Below are 19,424 nucleotides of genomic sequence, written 5' to 3' on the forward strand. Positions count from 1 at the left end.
AACTTCTTCATCAGAAAGTGAGTTTGGTTAACCCTGTTCGGAGTTGGGACCAAAGGCTTCATCTAACTCGACTTCGGAATTGAGAAGATTGTCCCTTTGTGCTCACTCTCCAAAATTATAATCTTTATTTTTTTAATAAAACTATACTTTCTAAAAAAAATTAATATAATTCTTGTATTATTTTTTCTTAACGTAGTCATTTAATTTAGAAATCAAATTTAATATTACCATTTTACCAATATTTTTTATTTTTGATCATTATAGTCTAATGCGTCAATTTATAGTGTTGATGTGGTAGTCCATCAATCATGTTAGAACTATCAACTTAGTCTATTTATCATATCATCCGCCACGTTAATATATCACTCTAAACTATCATGTCAACACTATAAATTACTACATCAACATCATAAACTGTCTCGTTAGTACCGTAACGGTCAACGAAAAAAACGTTGATAAAATGATCATATTAAATTTATTTTTTAAATTAAAAGGTATTGAATATTTTTTCAAATGTTCAAAAACCTCTGATACCTTTTTTGTATTTTTTTTACATTTTACATATTTTTCATGCGTCCACACATTCACTGCAATAAAACTTGGTTGCCTGAACGAGCCCTCCTGCCTCTGGTCTGCGGTTAATTCCTTTCAAATATTGTTTTAAACTCTCAATCTTTTGCTCATTTTCTTCATCCGAAACTCCTTCTCCCTCTCTCTCTCTCTCTCTGTTTCCTTTGAGTAATACACAATTTCTGAATCTCTTTTGTCTGGTTTTTTCATTAAATTTCCGAGTTTTCTTTGCAGTGGAATCTTTTGTTTTCACTCCTGAAAACACTTGTAATCATCGCCCTGAGTTTTTCTTTATCTTTTCTTGTGTGTAAACTAATCCGTCTTTTCATTTTATTCATTTAATTTTTAGGCAAAAAAATATTTCATGCCCTCATATTTTATAAACAAAAATCAATATGACTCTTATTGTTTTTTTACATTTAATATGCTTTAAGTTTAAAAAAAAATTCAATGCGATCATTTTATCAATTTTTCGTCATTGACTAACGGTTCTATTATTTTATGTTGACGTGGTACGTTAAACAAATCAACGTTTTATATTTTTCAATGTGACATTTCATTTCAAGAAAATAATTTAATGTGACCTTTTTTACATGATTAATATTGTTATAAATAAAAAAATTATACTATTCATTACTCAACTATCTTTGATCTTCTATTTTTATTATTAAACTTTAAAAAATCTTTAAGAACTCTTTAGAGTGATGAACCCATAAAAATATAGCTTTAAACTCCAAGTTTTCATCTTCTTGTTAATGGCCATCGTCTTAGCTCATTTCCCCACATTTTTTTATTCAAAGTTTGGTCCATGAAATCTCGAATAACTTGAAAACAATCACAATATTCTCATTTTTTATCGTGTTCTCGACCACCCCTTACTTCAAAACCCGTCCTGCAAAGGTTTATTTGTTGAACTTCGCATGTTACAAGCCCAAATCAGATCAAATATGCAACAAAGAACGCGCACTGCAGCCATGGAAACACGAGCATATGAACACCGGCGCCGAAAAACGTTGAATATCACTACTGGGTTGAAAAATCAAGAAATCAAGAACAACAAAAACCCAGATTTGCAATCACTAAAATCAAATAATACCAAGAAAAACATAATTACTTTGAATACCACTACAGAGTTGAAAAATTAAGAAATCAAGAACAAGAAAAAAAACCCAGATTTGCAATCACTAAAATCAAATAATACCAAGAAACACATAATTACTTTGAATATACAAAGTTGAATATACGTGGCACGTCGGCGAGTGTGTAGTTCGGCGGTGATGGTGGCCGATGTCTTACCGGTTAAATGGAGACGTGAGGGAGGGAGGGAGGCTGTATGGGGTGGAGTGGGGTGGGAATTGTAGAGGGATGGGGCTGGAGGTCATCGGAGGGGGCTGGAGGTAGGGGATGAGGGTGGGATTTTTTTTTTTTTTAAAAAGTTTCCCAACGGAGCAAATTGGAAGGGAAGGTTCAACTTCACCTCTGCAGTACTCGATCTGGACTAGTCGGTCAATAGATCAGATATCATTGATTAATTCAAAAATAATAATATGAAAAGTTATGGTGATTAAATAAAGTTTAGTGACTAAAATATAATAGAGAAAATAGATGAATGATGAATGACATAATTTATCCAATCTATAATAGCATTAAACATAGGGTTGAGTTGCTTGATATGTTACGTTAGTATAGAATAACGAAATTGTTGGTCAAATGATTATATTAAATGAAAAAAAAGTGGAAAAACACGTTAATTTTTTAAAAAAGTACGAAGGCCTCAAATATCCTTTTACCAATTTTTAATTATTATATTTTTGATAATTTATATTATCAATTTATTATAAAATGACTGTTAATTTTTTGTTAGTAAGATCACAAAAATCAAACGTGATAATGGAGAACGATTGAACTAATACTTTTTAATAAGTTAATAACCATCATCATATTATTATGGAAGTTAAAGGAAAAGAGATCTTTAGTATCGAAGTTAATTCGTCATTATTCTCTTCCAAAAAGAAAAACTTTATAGTACACCTGAGTGCTTGTAATTGATAGCCTTGCTTCCTAAAAGAATTCAATAACTGAGGATAATTTTCATAAAGAAATAAGACTCTTTGAAGGAATTTAAAATAAAAGAAGAAGAAGAACGAAAGAATGGTGAGCAAAGTATAATAAAAAGAAAAAGAAACACTTTAAATTCTCGATAAATCATGTAAGTAAGAAAGAAGATATATATGAAGGAATTTTAGATGAACATGTTGAAAAAGAAAAAAAGAAAGAAAGAGAGGGAAAAAATATTTCAAGTACATTGTGAAAACAATAGTTGTATGTTTGTCAGACGGCTACGTGACCACCCCAGGCTAGTCAAAGAGCTAGCTGAGAACGATCCTCTATGGTCAAGGTGAGCTCAACATGTAACGTCCTAATCCAATACGACTAGGAGGTCGACAGACTACTATGTCACACAAACCACCGAAGTGGTTAACCTAAATTTTTTTCTTTTAAAACACATATTCAATCACTTAAAAACCACATATTAAAATAATCAACCATATAAATATATAATACTCCTTTTACAATTACGAGAGCCCAAAATAATTTAAACATAAGTTTATAAAATAATCCACCTATCGTTACGGCTCGACATACAAAGGTCTATATACAATACATGTCTACTAGCAAAAGTCTGAGACATACTCAAAAGTTGGCATCTGACTGTTATAAGGTCTAGGCGATGGCTCCTCCAAAAGCTCCTGCTACTAACCTGTGCACGAAAACAAATTTCGAACGCTGAGCAAACAAGTTCAGTGCCACACTAAAAAACAAATTATACTATGTGCTTTCTCTATTTCACATACTTATGGCATAAATGATAGCATACGAGTATGCTAACGAAATCATACGTGCAGAGGTAGGCATCATGGTGGGACTGAAGGACTACATCTCGAAGCTCACGAACCCTTCTATCCTACCTAGGATGAAAATCTAGAATTCTACATCGGAAATACACACCCAACTAACTTGCTCCGTCGAGCTTTGGGACATCTACGTCCAGTTATCAAAGAAGTGTCTGGTGTACTATTTTGGGGTTGGCCATAACTTAAAATACAATCGTTCCCCTGTTCTAGAGTAATTTAGGTGTTCGTATTGTTTCCCAAACATCAAACAATGCAAGTCTTATGATTCCCTAAGCTATAGGGTTTCTACGTGAAATTTAAATTGATTAATATCGTTCTCACTTGGTGTCTTATTGAAGATTTAAATAGTGGTTTGGATCCCTCAATGATGTTTCTAAAATTTCCAACTCCTTAATAAAGAAAACTAAGGTAGTATCAATACTGACTCATCAGTATCAATACCGACTCAGGAGTATCGAATACCCCTATCAGAGTATCGATACCAACAACTTTAAATCAACCTTAAAAGTAGAGGTAGTATCGATATCCCTATGGAAAATCAGTACCGAAACCCCTCCATCCGGTATTGAGACTGAGCCTATAGTATCGATACACTATACTCGAGTACTAATACTTATACTTAAAATTTCTTAGATTTTTGCCTTACCTAAGAATAATATCAATACCGACTCATCTAGTATCAATACTGGCACCCAAAAATACTTTGTTTGGGCATCTTCAACCATTTCTAAACTATTTTAAAGGCCATACGAGATACTCAAACCTTATTAGTATCTTATTTGAGTTTATTATGATCATTAGGAGTTATTTTAAAACCTATAAACATATAAATCCATGAATTGACATGAACATGCTTATAACCTTCAAAAACTAATGTAAGTTACACCAATGTATAAAAGGGCTTACTATTGATATTGGAAGGTTAGAAATGTGTTGCCTTGGTGATCTAGCTGATGAAAACTTTCCAAAATCATCCAAAGGTCAACTTCTTTCTTAGCATATTAATGGGACCTTGTTAGTACTTTTACTAGAAGTATGTAACCATCAGTTGGTAGAGCGCAAGACTCTTAACTTTGTGGTCGTGAGATCGAGTCTCACGGTGGGCAATTCATAATTCTGACTGCCGGAGGTCTTCTACGGAAGCTGCTCTCAACCTGGCGTTGGGGGCAGCCTACTATCCTACCTCCCCCTCAGCCCATTACATATGGGAATAGAGTCAACTAATTTTATCTAACCATGAAGAGATGCACCAGTTTCACCCTTTCAGCCTTTGCAATGTTTTGTACAAAACGGTTACTAAAATTATTGTGAATCGTTTGCTGCCTTTGTTGCCAAACTAGATGTTTGACAAGCAGACGAGTTTTATTCCTGGTCGTTGCATAACTGATAATATTATTATCATTCAGTATGTGCTTCATACTATGAGAATGAAGACCGGTAAGCTGAGATGAATGGAGATCAAGATAGAGCTCGAGAAAGCATATGACAAATTGGAGTGGGATTTTATTGATGATACTTTGATGGATGTTGGCCTCTGACAAGCTTCGTAATCTTATTATGCACTGCATTTCTTCTGTTTCGACTCAGATTCTCTGAAACATGTCAATGAATGAAGCTTTTGTTGTGTCACGTGGCATTAGACAAGGGGACTCGCTTTCACCCTACATCTTTGTTGTATAGAGAAGCTCACACGGGTATTCAACTTGAAACTAATAATGTTCGGTGGAAACCTTTCCGATCAGATAAAGATAACCTGAAATTTTATATTTTATTTTTTACAGATGATATGATTCTCTTTGTGGAGGCTTCGTTGGAACAACTTGAAGTTGTTAGTACGTATTTGATCGTTTATATACTGCTTCAGGACGTAAAGTGAGTTTGGCCAAAACTATAATTTTCCTTTCAAGAAATGTTCATGTGACTCTCGAGAATAATAGTAGTACAGCTTTCGGTTTTACCATGGTTGATGATCTCAAAACGTATTTACCGCTCGTCAGAAGGGAGAGTGTTTATCAACCGGTTGAATGTGGGGGTCTTGATTTCAAAAAACGTAGATGTGCAAAATGAGGCTTTAATTATGAAAATTTGCATTCCATCTTATTACGCGGAAGAATGCGTTATGGGTTCGTTTTCTACGTGCTAAATACAAATGGCATGATGATCTCTCGATGAACCTTTGCAATCATAATTGCTCGCGACTTTGGAAAGGGATAGGTATTGTTTGGAAAGATGTTTACAACAATCCCACGCGTGTTGTGGGAAATGGTCATGATGCGGATTTTTTGAGGGATAAATAGATCCCATATTTGGAGTTGTTAATTAATTTTGTTAACATTTATAACGTGCGGAGGTACATGAGAATGTCGGTTGCCTCCATGAATGAGTATAATGAACATCTGCTTCATGTGCATGTTTTATTGAGTTTGGATACGATCAAATGATCAATCCAAAGTGGTGCAAATGATACGGTTGATTGGTCAGAGAGTGATGATTTACGATTTTCCATCAAAACTGCTTACGTGGTTCGTTTAAAACTTGGAAAAGAAGTTAATAAAGTTTGGAATGTGATACATAAGGGCCTTCAACGCGTGAAGATATTCCTTCGGTTGGTGTGTTGGGGGTAAAATTATGACAAATGTTGAACGTTTTAAATAGGATTGTAAAATCGGGTAATTGTTCAGGTTTTAGTTAGATACTGTCAGGTCGGGTAAAATCGGATACATGTCAAATTAGGTAAATTTGATGCTTCGACTCGGATCAGGTCGGGTCCAGGTCAAATCAGGTCGGGTCATTTTCAGGTTGATTTGACACCAGATACAGTTCAGGTCGGGTTACTTTCAGTTCGGATCGATGCCAGTTCAGATCAAAACAGTTCAGGTCCGGAGCAATTAAAAAGCATGTTAATTCAGGTTCGGATAGACTTCAGGCGGATCACGTTCAGATCGGGTCACATCATTGGCAGATAAAATTCAGGTTGTATCTCTATCAGATACAGATTGAGTTCAAATTGGGTTAATTTTTATTTTTGGATTAATTATTTTCGTCTTTCACAAACATTGAATAGCAATTTGTAATTGTATATGATTTAGAGTAAATTACAAAGAATATAAATAATCATGGTTCAATTTTATGAAAAATACAAATTTAAGAATTAAATTGAACAAATATGAAATTACAAATAAAAATTTAAATAAATTAAACAACACACATTGATGAGGGATCAAATCGAAATAATTTTAAATTGTGAGGTTGAAATTAATAAAAAAAGTACTAAATTATACCCATTTAAAAAGTTATGGGCCAATTAAAAAATAGAAATAAGTAATAAGTATGGATCACTTTTACATGCAAATAAAATTTGGAGATCTAATTTGAAAAAAATATGAAATTACAAATAAAAATTTAAATAAATTAAACAACACACATTGACGAGGGATCAAATCGAAATAATTTTAAATTGTAAAGTTGAAATTAATACAAAAAAGTACTAAATTATACCCATTTAAAAAGTTATGTGCCAATTAAAAAACTAGAAATAAGTAATAAGTATGGGTCTATTTCAAATGCAAATAAAATTTGGAGGACTAAATTGAACAAATATGAAATTACAAATAAAAATTTAAATAAATTAAACAACAAACATTGATGAGGGATCAAATCGAAATAATTTTAAATTTTGAGGTTGAAATTAATAAAAAAAAAGTACTAAATTATCCCTCATTTAAAAAAGTTATGGGCCAATTAAAAAATAGAAATAAATAATAAGTATAGGTCAATTTCAAATGCAAATAAAATTTGGAGGACTAAATTGAACAAATATGAAATTATAAATAAAAATTTAAATAAATTAAACAACACAAAGAGATCAAATATGAAAAATATTGTAAAATAGACTAAATTGCATTCATTTCAAAAGTTGAGAAAAAATTAAAACAACTAATATATATATATATATATATATATATATATATATATATATATATATATATATATATATATATATATATATATATATATATATATATATATATATATATATATATATATATATATATATATATATATAAACTAGATAGTTTATATATAAAGTATATGTATATATATAAACTATATAGTTTATATATTATGTATATATATATCATGTATAAACTATAATATTATATAGTTTATATATGAACTATTGTAGTTTATATATATAGTTCATATGTTAATTATAGTTCATATATATAGTATATAAATATAAACTATTTTATATAAATAGTATAAAATATAGTTTATAAATATAAATTATAGTATGTAGTTTATATAAATATAAATATAAACCCTAAACCATATATATATATATATATATATATAAACTATATAGTTTATATTAATGTATATAGTTTACTTATGAACTATATATATAATATATTTGATATTTATATATGAACTATAGTTTACATATAAACTATATAGTTTATATAGTAACTATAGTTTACATATAAACTATAGTTGATATTTACATATGAACTATATATATAAACTGTATAGTTTACATATGACCTATATATATAGTTTATTAGTGAAATATATAAACTATTTATATAATATATACTATATATATAAACTATAGTTTATATTTATATAATACATACTCTAGTTTATATTTATATACTATATATTATATATATAAACTATATATACTATATAGTATAATTTACATATGAACTATATATAAAAACCATATAAACTATATACTATAGTTGATATTTATATACTATATAAAATAATTTATACTATAGTATATATAAACTATATAATATATATAAAAACTATATATTATATAGTTTATTAGTATATATAAATATACAGTATATATATAACTATACATTATATAGTTTATTAGTATATATAAACTATATAATATATATAAACTATGGTATATATAAACTATACATTATATATATTTCATTAGTATATATAAACTATATATTATATAGTTCATTAGTATATATAACCTATATAGTATATGGTATATACAAACTATATATTATATAGTTCATTAGTATATATAAACTATATATTGAAAAGTTCATTAGTATATTATAACCTATATATTAATTTATTAATATAAACATATATATTAATTGAAAGAATTGGAAAATATATAAGGATCAAATTGAACAAATTTTAAATATGAAGCTTAAATTAATAAACTGTAATATTAAATTTGGACTAAATTGAAAAAAGTTGAAATATGAAGCTTAAATTAATATATTGCATCATTAAATCTGGACTAAATTGAACAAATTCAAAACTAGGAGACCATGCTACAATGCCACACAAAAATAAAAAAACACGCGGGTCATACCCAAACCCGAAACCCAAACGAACTCGTATAAAAGGTATTTTTTTCATTTTCAACATTTTTCTCAGTTTTTCTCATTTTGTTATTTCTCTCTCTCTCCCTAACTCTCCGATTCTCTCAAATCCCCTACATTCTCTCTAAAAAATCAACTATGTTCTTTATTTGTTCATCCTTGTTCCTCCCCAAAACCCTCGTTTGATATTCAAAAACTCCAAAACCAAAACATTTTCATTTTTTTTCGATCAAACACCCAAATATTCATCCGTGTTCTTCATTTGTTCATCCAAGTTCTTACCTAAAACCTCCTTTGATCTTCAAAAACACCTAAACACAAACCATTTCATGTTTTTTCGATCAAACACCCAAATTTTCTTCGGTGTTAATCCATGTTCTTCATTTGTTCATCCAGTTCTTCCCCAAAACCCTCCTTTGAACTTCAAAAACACCAAACCCAAACCATTTCGTGTTTTTTTCGATCAAACACCCAATAATTCATCCATTGTTCATCTGTGTTGTTCCCCAAATCCTTACAAACACCCAAAACTTAAAACCAACTTGATTTTTTTGATCAAACACTAAAACCCAAACTGTTCATCTTTTATAACCCCTAACCTTAAACCACTATTCATCTTCCCAAACCTTAACCCAGACCTTAACTTTAAATTAAACCCAAACCCAAACCCTAACTTTAACTTAAACCCAAACCCGAACTCGAACCTGAACCCGAACTATTCAAAATCTTTATTTTTCCTACGGCTTCATGGATAGTTTTTCGTATGAGTTGAATTACTCATGTATTTCTCATTCCCTTTTTCATTTTTCATTTTTATTTAAATATTTGAATTAATTTGTTATTTATTTGTTTTGTAGGTCTAAACCCAGCAGATCAGAATGACCATCATTCTGAAAGAGGTAAATTGCCCATTCATTTCTTTGTATATGCTTGATATATATATATATATATATATATATATATGGTTTATTGTTGTTGATGTAAACGATGTATTGGTTTATTGTTGTCGATGTACTGATTTATTATTGTTGATGTAAATGTACTAGTTTATTGCTTTTGATGGTGATGTACTGGTTTATTGATATTGATGTAAATGATGTACTGATTTATTGTTGTTGATGTAAATGATGTACTGGTTTATTGCTGTTGATGTAAATGATGTACTGGTTTATTGCTGTTGATGTAAATGATGTACTGGTTTATTGTTGTTGATGTAAATGATGTATTGGTTTATTGTTGTTGATGTAAATGATGTACTGGTTTATTGTTGTTGATGTAAATGATATATTGGTTTATTGTTGTTGATGTAAATGATGTACTGGTTTATTGCTGTTGATGTAAATGATGTACTGGTTTATTACTGTTGATGTAAATGATATACTGGTTTATTGCTGTAATGTAAACTAACCATGGTTCTTTTTTTTGCAAGGGGATGTAAATGATTTATTTTCCGAAGCAATTGATTTAAATAAATCCTCTAAGAGGAAGTCCACTGGTTCATCCGATTTTGGGAGAAGAACCTCTCCTGTTTGGGACCACTACACATTCAACAAATCTGATGATGGTTATGTTTATGTCGAGTGTAAGTATTGCAAAGTTAAAAGGTATAAAGTTGATTCTTATATTGGTACATCTAACCCTAAAAGGCATACTGAGAAATGCCAAGCATATAAGGATTTTCTTGCTGAAAATCCTGGTAGTGTAGCTTCTTTTGATCAAAACAAATATTGTGAATTGTTTGCTGAGGCTATTCTGTGTCATGGTTATGCGTATAGTATTGTTGAGCATGTTAAACTTATGGATTTACATCATTACCTTAATTCTTCTGTTAATGATATATCTAGGTACACTATTACTAAGTATTGCATGTTGGAGCATGAAAAACATAAGAAATTGCTACTTGATTCATTGCATACTGTTTCAAGTCATGTTTGTTTTACATGTAATGGTTGGTCTGCCTGCACTTCACGTTCTTATTTTGCTCTTACTGCTCATTATGTTGATAATAACTGGAAACTTCTTCTGAAATTCTTAATTTTCGTCGTTTTCCTCCTCCTCATGATGGGGAGTTAATATTTAAGTTTGTTAAAAAGATGATATGTGGGTGAGGTCTTGAAAAAACATTTACTATTACACTTGATAATGCTTCTGCAAATGATAAAATGGTCAGGAGACTGAATGATGATTTAAATGTCATTTCTCCTTTTTCATGCAATGGTAAGTACTTCCATATAAGATGTACTGTCCACATTTTGAACTTGATAGTTCAAAAAGGTTTGAAGGTAATTGATTCATCTGTTAATAAATTGCGTAAGATTGTTAAGTTTATTGATTCTTATGATTCTCGACTTTGTGCATTTGAATTAGCTGTTAAAGACTGTGATACTTCTTTTTGAATTAGCTGTTAAAGACTGTGATAGTTCTTTCTCTGGTAAGTTAGTATTGGATGTTCCTACTCGATGGAATTCTACTCACTTGATGGTTCATAGGGAACTTGAGGCTAGATTAACAATTAATTTGTTTGTTAATAGGGAAAATGAGTTAGATTTCATTATTGATCAAGAGTGGGAAATTGTTCCAACAATCTGTGATTTTCTTGAGGCTTTTTATAAAATTACTACTCTGTTATCTGGTTCTAAGTATCCCACTTCTAACTTGTATTTGGCTAATATTGTTTCAATTGAAAAATTATTGTGTGATGCTCATAATTATCCATGTGAAGGTATTTATGCAATGGCTAGACCCATGCTTGAACTATTTGAGAAATATTGGTCTGATCACTCAATGATTCTGTCTTTTGATGTTTTACTTGATCCTCGATATAAATTACAACTTCTGAAAGAGTTGTACAATGTTCTTTATGTTGAGGATGAGGTTCAAATGAGGGTAAGTCTCATTTATAATGAGTTTCATGACTTATATGTATTTTATTCAAAAAAATGCACCTTGTGGCTCTTCATTTTCTTTTTCTGTCCAAAGTAACAAATCCTTGGGCAGAAGTGAGTCAAGTTCCAATTGGCCTCGAGCTTTTAGAAAATCAGATCTTTTTCAAGTTAGTAATTACAATTTTAAGTTGAATTTATCTTATTTATTTCTTGTATTCATTTATTAATCTTTGTCTTTTATTTTTTAGACTTTCGATGCCAATTTAGCTGCTTCAAGGAGTGGACGATCTGATGTTGATTCTTACATCAGTTTGCCTATTGTCCCTCATACTGGAGAAACTGAATTTGATATTTTGGATTATTGGAAAAATCAAAGTATTTCATATCCGGTACTTTCTCACATGACGAGAGATATATTGGCTATTCCAATTACTTCGGTTGCATCTGAATCCTCCTTTAGTATGGGAGGTCAAATTTTGAACAAATTAAGAGCTAAACTCTTACCTAAAAATGTTGAGATTTTTGTAATAACCCGTAATTGGTTGTATGGTTTTGAGTCGGAAGATAAGGACGAAGAATATCTTTCTATGGTTAACGAGTCTTCGTTGTAAAGGTAATCCAAATTGTTTTTTTTATGTTAATGTCATTAATATTTCAAATTATTTATTAATTATTTTAATTTTTCTTTGTAATTTTTAGGGTGTTTAAAGGTCCCTAAAATTATTCGAATTGGAGATTCTGTCTTCTTTATTCCCTTCAAATGTAACTTAATATTTTATATTTATTATGTTTATTTAATAAAAGTTTCAAATTGTTTATTAATAAGTCTTTTCTTTTGTAGGGTGCCTTACTGCCTTACAAGATGCAATACTTGGTGCTTGATTATGCTTGATTATGTTTTATATTGTTTGCTTCTGTTTGATATTGCTTGCTTCTAGTTGATATTTGTAAGGGTTTGATAAAGTCACAAATGTTTGGCACTGTTGGCCATCGAATTCCCTTTGGCTTTACCACTGATTGTATGCTTTCTTAATGCAGGATGCTTGCTGAATCGAAGCAACGATGCTGCTGAATTGGTACATTGATGCTTGCCGGTTGCTACTGTCTATTACTCACTGATGCCTTGTAAATTATTCTTGTTGGTCTGACTTAGATCAATTTTAGAACCTTATAAATTCTTATCTAAATAGTTACTCATGTTTAATTATGTTGGTGGCATTTTGGCTTTTAAAGCTAGAAAGTTGCCCATAATTAAACATGTTGGCAGCATTTAGGTATAGAAACTCGATGATGATATTTCTGATAATATAGTTAGGCTTTTTAGCATTGTAAACATTAGCTATAAGATCTGAGAGCATTTATTTCAACATAAATTTATTTTGTTTAGTTGATTTTATTGTAATTTTAGTGTTTTCAAGTGTAATAAAATTACCTTCATTTATAAATATTTATTTCGTATTTGTAATGTTATTCAAGTTTTTTTATATTTAATAAGTCCATTTCAATTAATATATTTTGATTTTAAAATTTCAAGTTAAGTTTACTTAAATTATTAATCAATTTTCACATTAAAAGTAAATTAGATTTATGAATATTTTAACTCAATTAATATAATTTAATAAAATCAAGTTTAATAAGATAATATTTAAATTTAATTTAGTGATTAAAAATTAAATTTAAAATATAAGAAATATAAAGAAATTTATGAATTGGAATTAACATAAAAATTAAATTTATAATATACAAATTATAATTAATATAAAACTAAATTTCAAAAACTAATCATATTAATTTGATTATCATAATAATTTACGATATAATTTCAAAAAGTAATCATAATAATTTAATTATCATAATAATTTAATTATCATAAGTTTATTATAAATTTAAAATAACATAATTATATTAATTGTAACTTCACTTATAAGTCATAATAATATCAGATCATTTTAACAACATGTCGGATCATTTATAGGTTGAGTCAATTACAGGTCAGGTTGAAAACAAGTCGGGTAATACCAATTATTTACCAGGTCAATCTCGGGTTCATATCAGTCGAATGCAGTTCGGGTTCGGGTATCATATTTTTGGTCCAATTCTGGTTCAAGTCGTTCTCAGGTCGGGTGCAGGTCGGGTTCAGATCCATAATTTCCAGGTCCAACTCGGGTTCAAGTCAACACCAGTTCCGACTCGAGTCGATTTCGGATCGTCACAGCGCAGGTCAAAAACAGTTTTAACTCGAGTCGGTTTTACTCAGTTTTACAAGTCGGGTCAACTTTTTACACCCCTAGTTTTAAACGTTAATTCACGAACGATGGTAGATGTCCTCTGTGTGCGGATTCAATGGAAGATATCGATAATGTCCTTTGAAAATGCTCGACTGTCCTTCCTATTTGGTCGCTCTTGATCAAAGAAGCAGAGTTTGATGAATTTATGTCAATGGAGATTAAAAATTGGATTCAGATAAACTTGGAAAATCAGAATTATTTCGCTAAGATTAGAAAAGATTGGGACATTTTATTTGGACCGATTCTTTGGATACTTGGAAACATAGAAACTCAATTGTTTTTGACAACCCTATGGAGGACAATTTCGGTCTGCTTGAGAGGAGCAAGAAACTCCAAATGCTGACCTGCAACGCCATTGAACAGGGTAATAAGACTCACGTAAGACTGTCTGGTACATACATGTGAGATGATATTTGGCACCTTCCTCCGGAGTCCTGGGTTAAGGTGAATACGAATGGTTCTAGAAAGACGAGTAATGGTATGTCGCCGTGTGGGGGTATTGATCGTGATAACAAGGGAGTGTCGAAGTTGTGTTTCAAGAAATTTATTGGTATTTGTTTGGCGTTAGGGGCGGAGATGTGGGGTGTATATGCTGGCTTACTCTGTGCATGGAATGCGAGAATGAGGAAGATTATTATTGAGTTTGATAGCCTGGATGCTATTCGATTACTTAGCAATCGGAGGATGGGGAATAGCTCGTTAACTATTTTGAAGCATATATATGTCTTGATGGATCGTCAATGGGAGGTTCGTTTCCAACATGTTTTAAGACATGACAACCGCATTACGGATAGCTTAGCGAGTCGTGCTGGACCGAATGTAATCGATACTCAAATTTGGTTGTCTCCACTAGATGAAATGATTAACATGTTTAATGATGATAACGGGTGAGTCTATGTATTATTTTTGGTTTAGCTTTGGGGCTTTGGTTGCTTCGACTTTGTTGTTTCGATTGTTCTGTTGTTAATTTTATTATCATGTGTATTAGATTTTAGAGAGATTTTAACGAGACATATGATAATAATCCTCTTTTTCATAAAAAAAAACAATAGATGTATGTCATTTATCAATTTCAAAGAACGAAAGATGTATCGATGTTCTTCAAATAAAAAAAAGTTGAAGCACAAAAGAAAAGCAAAGAAATATTTTAGTACACATTCAAACAATAGATGTACATGAAAATCATTAGCTAATTGGATTTTTAAAGAAATGAATCCAATTTAAACTGAATTCATTTTTTAAAAAGGTTTGATACAAAAATAAGTATGTGAGAGTATCAGATTTACTTTTAGTGCTTGATTTTTTTTTAAAAATACTTAATATTTTCTCTGATATACTTTTAGGTAACTACCGTTATAATTTTTTAATTTTTAATAATAAAAATATTATTTTTAAAAAAAGTAAAAAGATTTATTTAAAAAAATATAATAAACCGCTTCGTGTCATCTCTCCTTCCCGTCCCCCCACTTCCGATGATAAAGGGTAACAACCGGTTGGGATTTATTCAAAGTAATACGAGGAACTTAATGGTGGTGGCCGTGAAACATACGAACAATTATAGTCGTTGGAATCGTCGAAAAATAATTAAGGAAAACTTAGAAATCCGACGACCCTTCGCGGCTCTTTTAACGAAGATCGGCACAATTTCACGGTGGGTAGGGGATTGAGTTTTGATCGCAGTGACGAGACGGTTCTGATCGTGTCAATAATGGCAGGCACAAACCGATGTTGGTCGATCGACAATGGAAGAAATAAATTTTTAGGATTTTTTATTTTTAATTAGAAATAGTATATCTTTTTTCAATATATTTTTAAAATTTTATATGTGTGACACATTTCTGATAAACGGCCAAATTTAATGTTTGTTATCGTCCAAATACTTAAAAATATAACGTTGGAATCATTAGACACCTATTTTTAACAAAAAAAAAAAAATTAAACACCAAAAATAAAATTGAGATATAGTTTCGACACTCGATTTTATATTAAACGTATTTTTAAAAAACTCAATTTTATAAAACTTGTACTCCGTATCTGAGTGGTTACTCCAAATGAAAGTTGGGGTTGGAACGTTAGAAAGGAACCAAAAGAAAAGGAATGTAAAGGGTTCAACTTATGGTTGTTCTTCTAACCTCTTATGGTTCACAATTCCCAATTCACACATCCTCTTATTTTAACCTCTTTCGTGTATTGAGAATTGACAACCAAAACACCATTCAACCAACAACTTGTGTGGGTTGTAAAATTCTACCGTAATCACTCTTAATATACTATTAAAGAAATACATTATTGATATTATTATTATTTTTTTAATAAAATTAATAAAAAATTATTGGAAATATTATTATTTTTACTTAAAACATTAATATTTTTTAACATTTTCAGTAAAATACCCAATAATAACAAAATCGGTAGAAAAAATAATAAAACCGACAGCACTTTATCGGATATGTTAACAAAACCGGTAAAACACCCAATAATAACAAAACCGGTAAAACACCCAATAATAACAAAACCAATAAAAATAATAATGTTTCCGATAATTTTTTACCAATTTTATTAAAAAAAATAATAACAAAACTAATAACCATTTTCCTTTAAACATGTATTAAGATTACCGCACGTGATATTTTCTCCTACTTTTATCTTATTGTACTTTCATAGATATCTTTCAGAAACTACCAGACCTTAGGCAACAGTAACCCTGGAAGATACCACAATTTAAGATGTAATGTTGTCAGTGAGAAAGTTTACATAAATGAATTGTTGGTTTATAGAAATGTGTTTCACTGATTATTCAATAAATTATGCCTTTTTTTTAAAGCCTGCAAAAAGACGCTAAAATAAATATATTACATCAAAATACTCGAACTATTTTCCATTCATTTTATCATTCTTTTGAAATATGAGTTGATGATTGTAAAATATGTTGATATTTCGAGAATAATCTCATTATTTGTGAAACATGATTCGATTTGGTTTAAATACAAACACTGGTTATTGGGATTGTAAGAGAAAAATTAGAATCAAATCAAAACCCAAAGTTAATTTTGAAAGGTAACAGGACTAGCGAAAAATATTTACATTCAATGAATAAGATTGATTTAAGTGGTAAGTAGCTTGATATCATTTAAGCAAAGCCTCGAGTTCAAGCCTTCGTGTATACAGATAATTCCTATTGAGAGATTCATTCATCAAAATCAAATGTACGATACGAGTCGGTTTGAATTATTTTATCTATATTCAACCCAGTAAAACTATAACCACTTTAATATTTTAGACCAAAAGGTTATCTTTTTGTTAGAGTATAAAATTGATTCAACTATAATTAGTTAATTTGTTAGATTTGTTAGTAGTTGATTATGATTTTGGGTTATATAAACCCAATAATTGTTAATGGACTATTAGATTGTATTGTAGTTTACTTCAATGCAAAGTACACTCCTAGTATTTCTCTCCTCTATATTCATTTTAGTCAATTACTAAGTCCTAGCCGTTTAACTTTACATTCATCACCCTCCGTGCATCTATGGCCGTCATGGATGCTTTCTCACATGACATCATTTGCTAAAAGATCCTGACGCCATTTTTTTCACTGCTGCACCGTCGATTGATGATTGAATTCCTTCTCTCACGCTGTTACAGTCACAGCGAGATTGATATTCCTCTGTCATTGTTGCTATTGCAGAGTTTATAGATCCTACCGATCTCCAGTTTTGTTCTCGTTGTTATGTTGCGTCTGTTACTAATTACTTCCGTTTCGATCTGTTTTGCTACTTTTGTCACGGTTCTCCTCATTGCTCGTCGTCTTCGCTCGCCGACTTTGATCACGAAGTTGTCAACGATCCTAACGCTGCTGTCTCCACCACCAATTATTTCCTCTTCCTCAGTCGACTATCTTCTTTGTAGACACTTATTTTCGTCCGGATTTATTTTTTTAATATTTATATAATAATATAATATAATTTTTGAAAATGTTTTTTTTTTAAAAATATATATATTATATAGTTTCGAAAACATTTCGAAAATATTTTTGAAAATATATAATATTTTTAAAATCATTTTGAAAATATATATAATATATAGTTTTGAAAACATTTTTTGAAATCTTATATAATATTTTTAAATTATTTTTGAAAACTATATAATATATAGTTTTGTAAATTTTTTAAGAATATAATATATAGTTTTAAAAAAATATTTTTAAAATATATATGTTATATAGTTTATATTATATTATTATTATTTTCGTTTCATTTTATTCATTTCATTTAATTTAATCGTTTTTTTTGGGTCCAGATCCAGTCCAACAAGTCTCAGTTCGGTTTGGAAGGCCTGAACCAGCCCAATAAGCGTTAGGGTTTGGAACCCTAAAAATGATGCCAGTCAATGCACCGTATGGGGGAGTCAAGGGGACACGCATGGCCAACAGTCAACACCGAAACGGCCGGCCGGGATCCCGGGACTGACCCATCCCAGGATAGCCGGTCAACCACGAACCCATGACCCCGAAATATCCGGGATCGTCCCAGAAATCACCGGAAACAGCCTCCCAACGGGCTATATAAATACCAGAGGAGAACGGTATCAAAGGGGGGAGAACACAACCATCATCATCGAGAGAGAGTCACAATACCCACGGTGAAAGCCGAGGGAACATCATTAGCCAACAGACACACATCAAACAGCGAAAGAACCATAAACCCAGAAACCAACAACAAAGAATCCCACACAGAAAAACCAGAACAAACCAAGCAAATAAATACACAGCACGAAAAAAACAGAAGACAAACATCAAAACCGAAGGAGGCTCGCCGGGAAAGTGAGAAGCCATCACAAAAGGTGAGGAAGCTTAAGATCTCGGCTTAGATCTACGTCGATTGGTTTTTTTTTGGGGAAACGGGCTTCGGATCTGGCATCGGGGCGGTGAGACGAGCGTTTAGGGTGAGTCTTGGTTTTTCGGCCGCCGCGAGGCGGCGGTTGGAGCAACGAGAGGCCACCAGAGTGGCGGCCGGGAATCGCCTGGATGAGAGAGTTGAGAGGAAGGGAGAGTTATCAGTTTTTGGGAGAGGGATGAAATGTATAAAACAGGTTTATTTTGGGTTTTATATAACCCGCTGAACCGACCCCGCGTGCAACCCGAACCGACTGATAAGGATCCGCGCGTTTTGTAAAAAGGGTAAACTGTGTTTTGGTCCCGCATATTTTTAATGAAACTCTATTTTGGTCCCGAAGGCACTTTCAATTCCGAATTTCTCTTAAATCCGACCTTTTACTTTGAATTTCATTCAATTCAGTCACTTATGCATATATGTGTATATATATATATTATTTCTCTTTTCTTATATATATTTTTCATATAATATAATTATTTATATATATGTATATCTATATATGTTTTTC

The sequence above is a fragment of the Hibiscus syriacus genome, unplaced genomic scaffold (assembly GCF_006381635.1).
Source record: "Hibiscus syriacus cultivar Baekdansim isolate YM2019G1 unplaced genomic scaffold, ASM638163v2 tig00112383_pilon, whole genome shotgun sequence".
NCBI lineage: Eukaryota > Viridiplantae > Streptophyta > Magnoliopsida > Malvales > Malvaceae > Hibiscus > Hibiscus syriacus.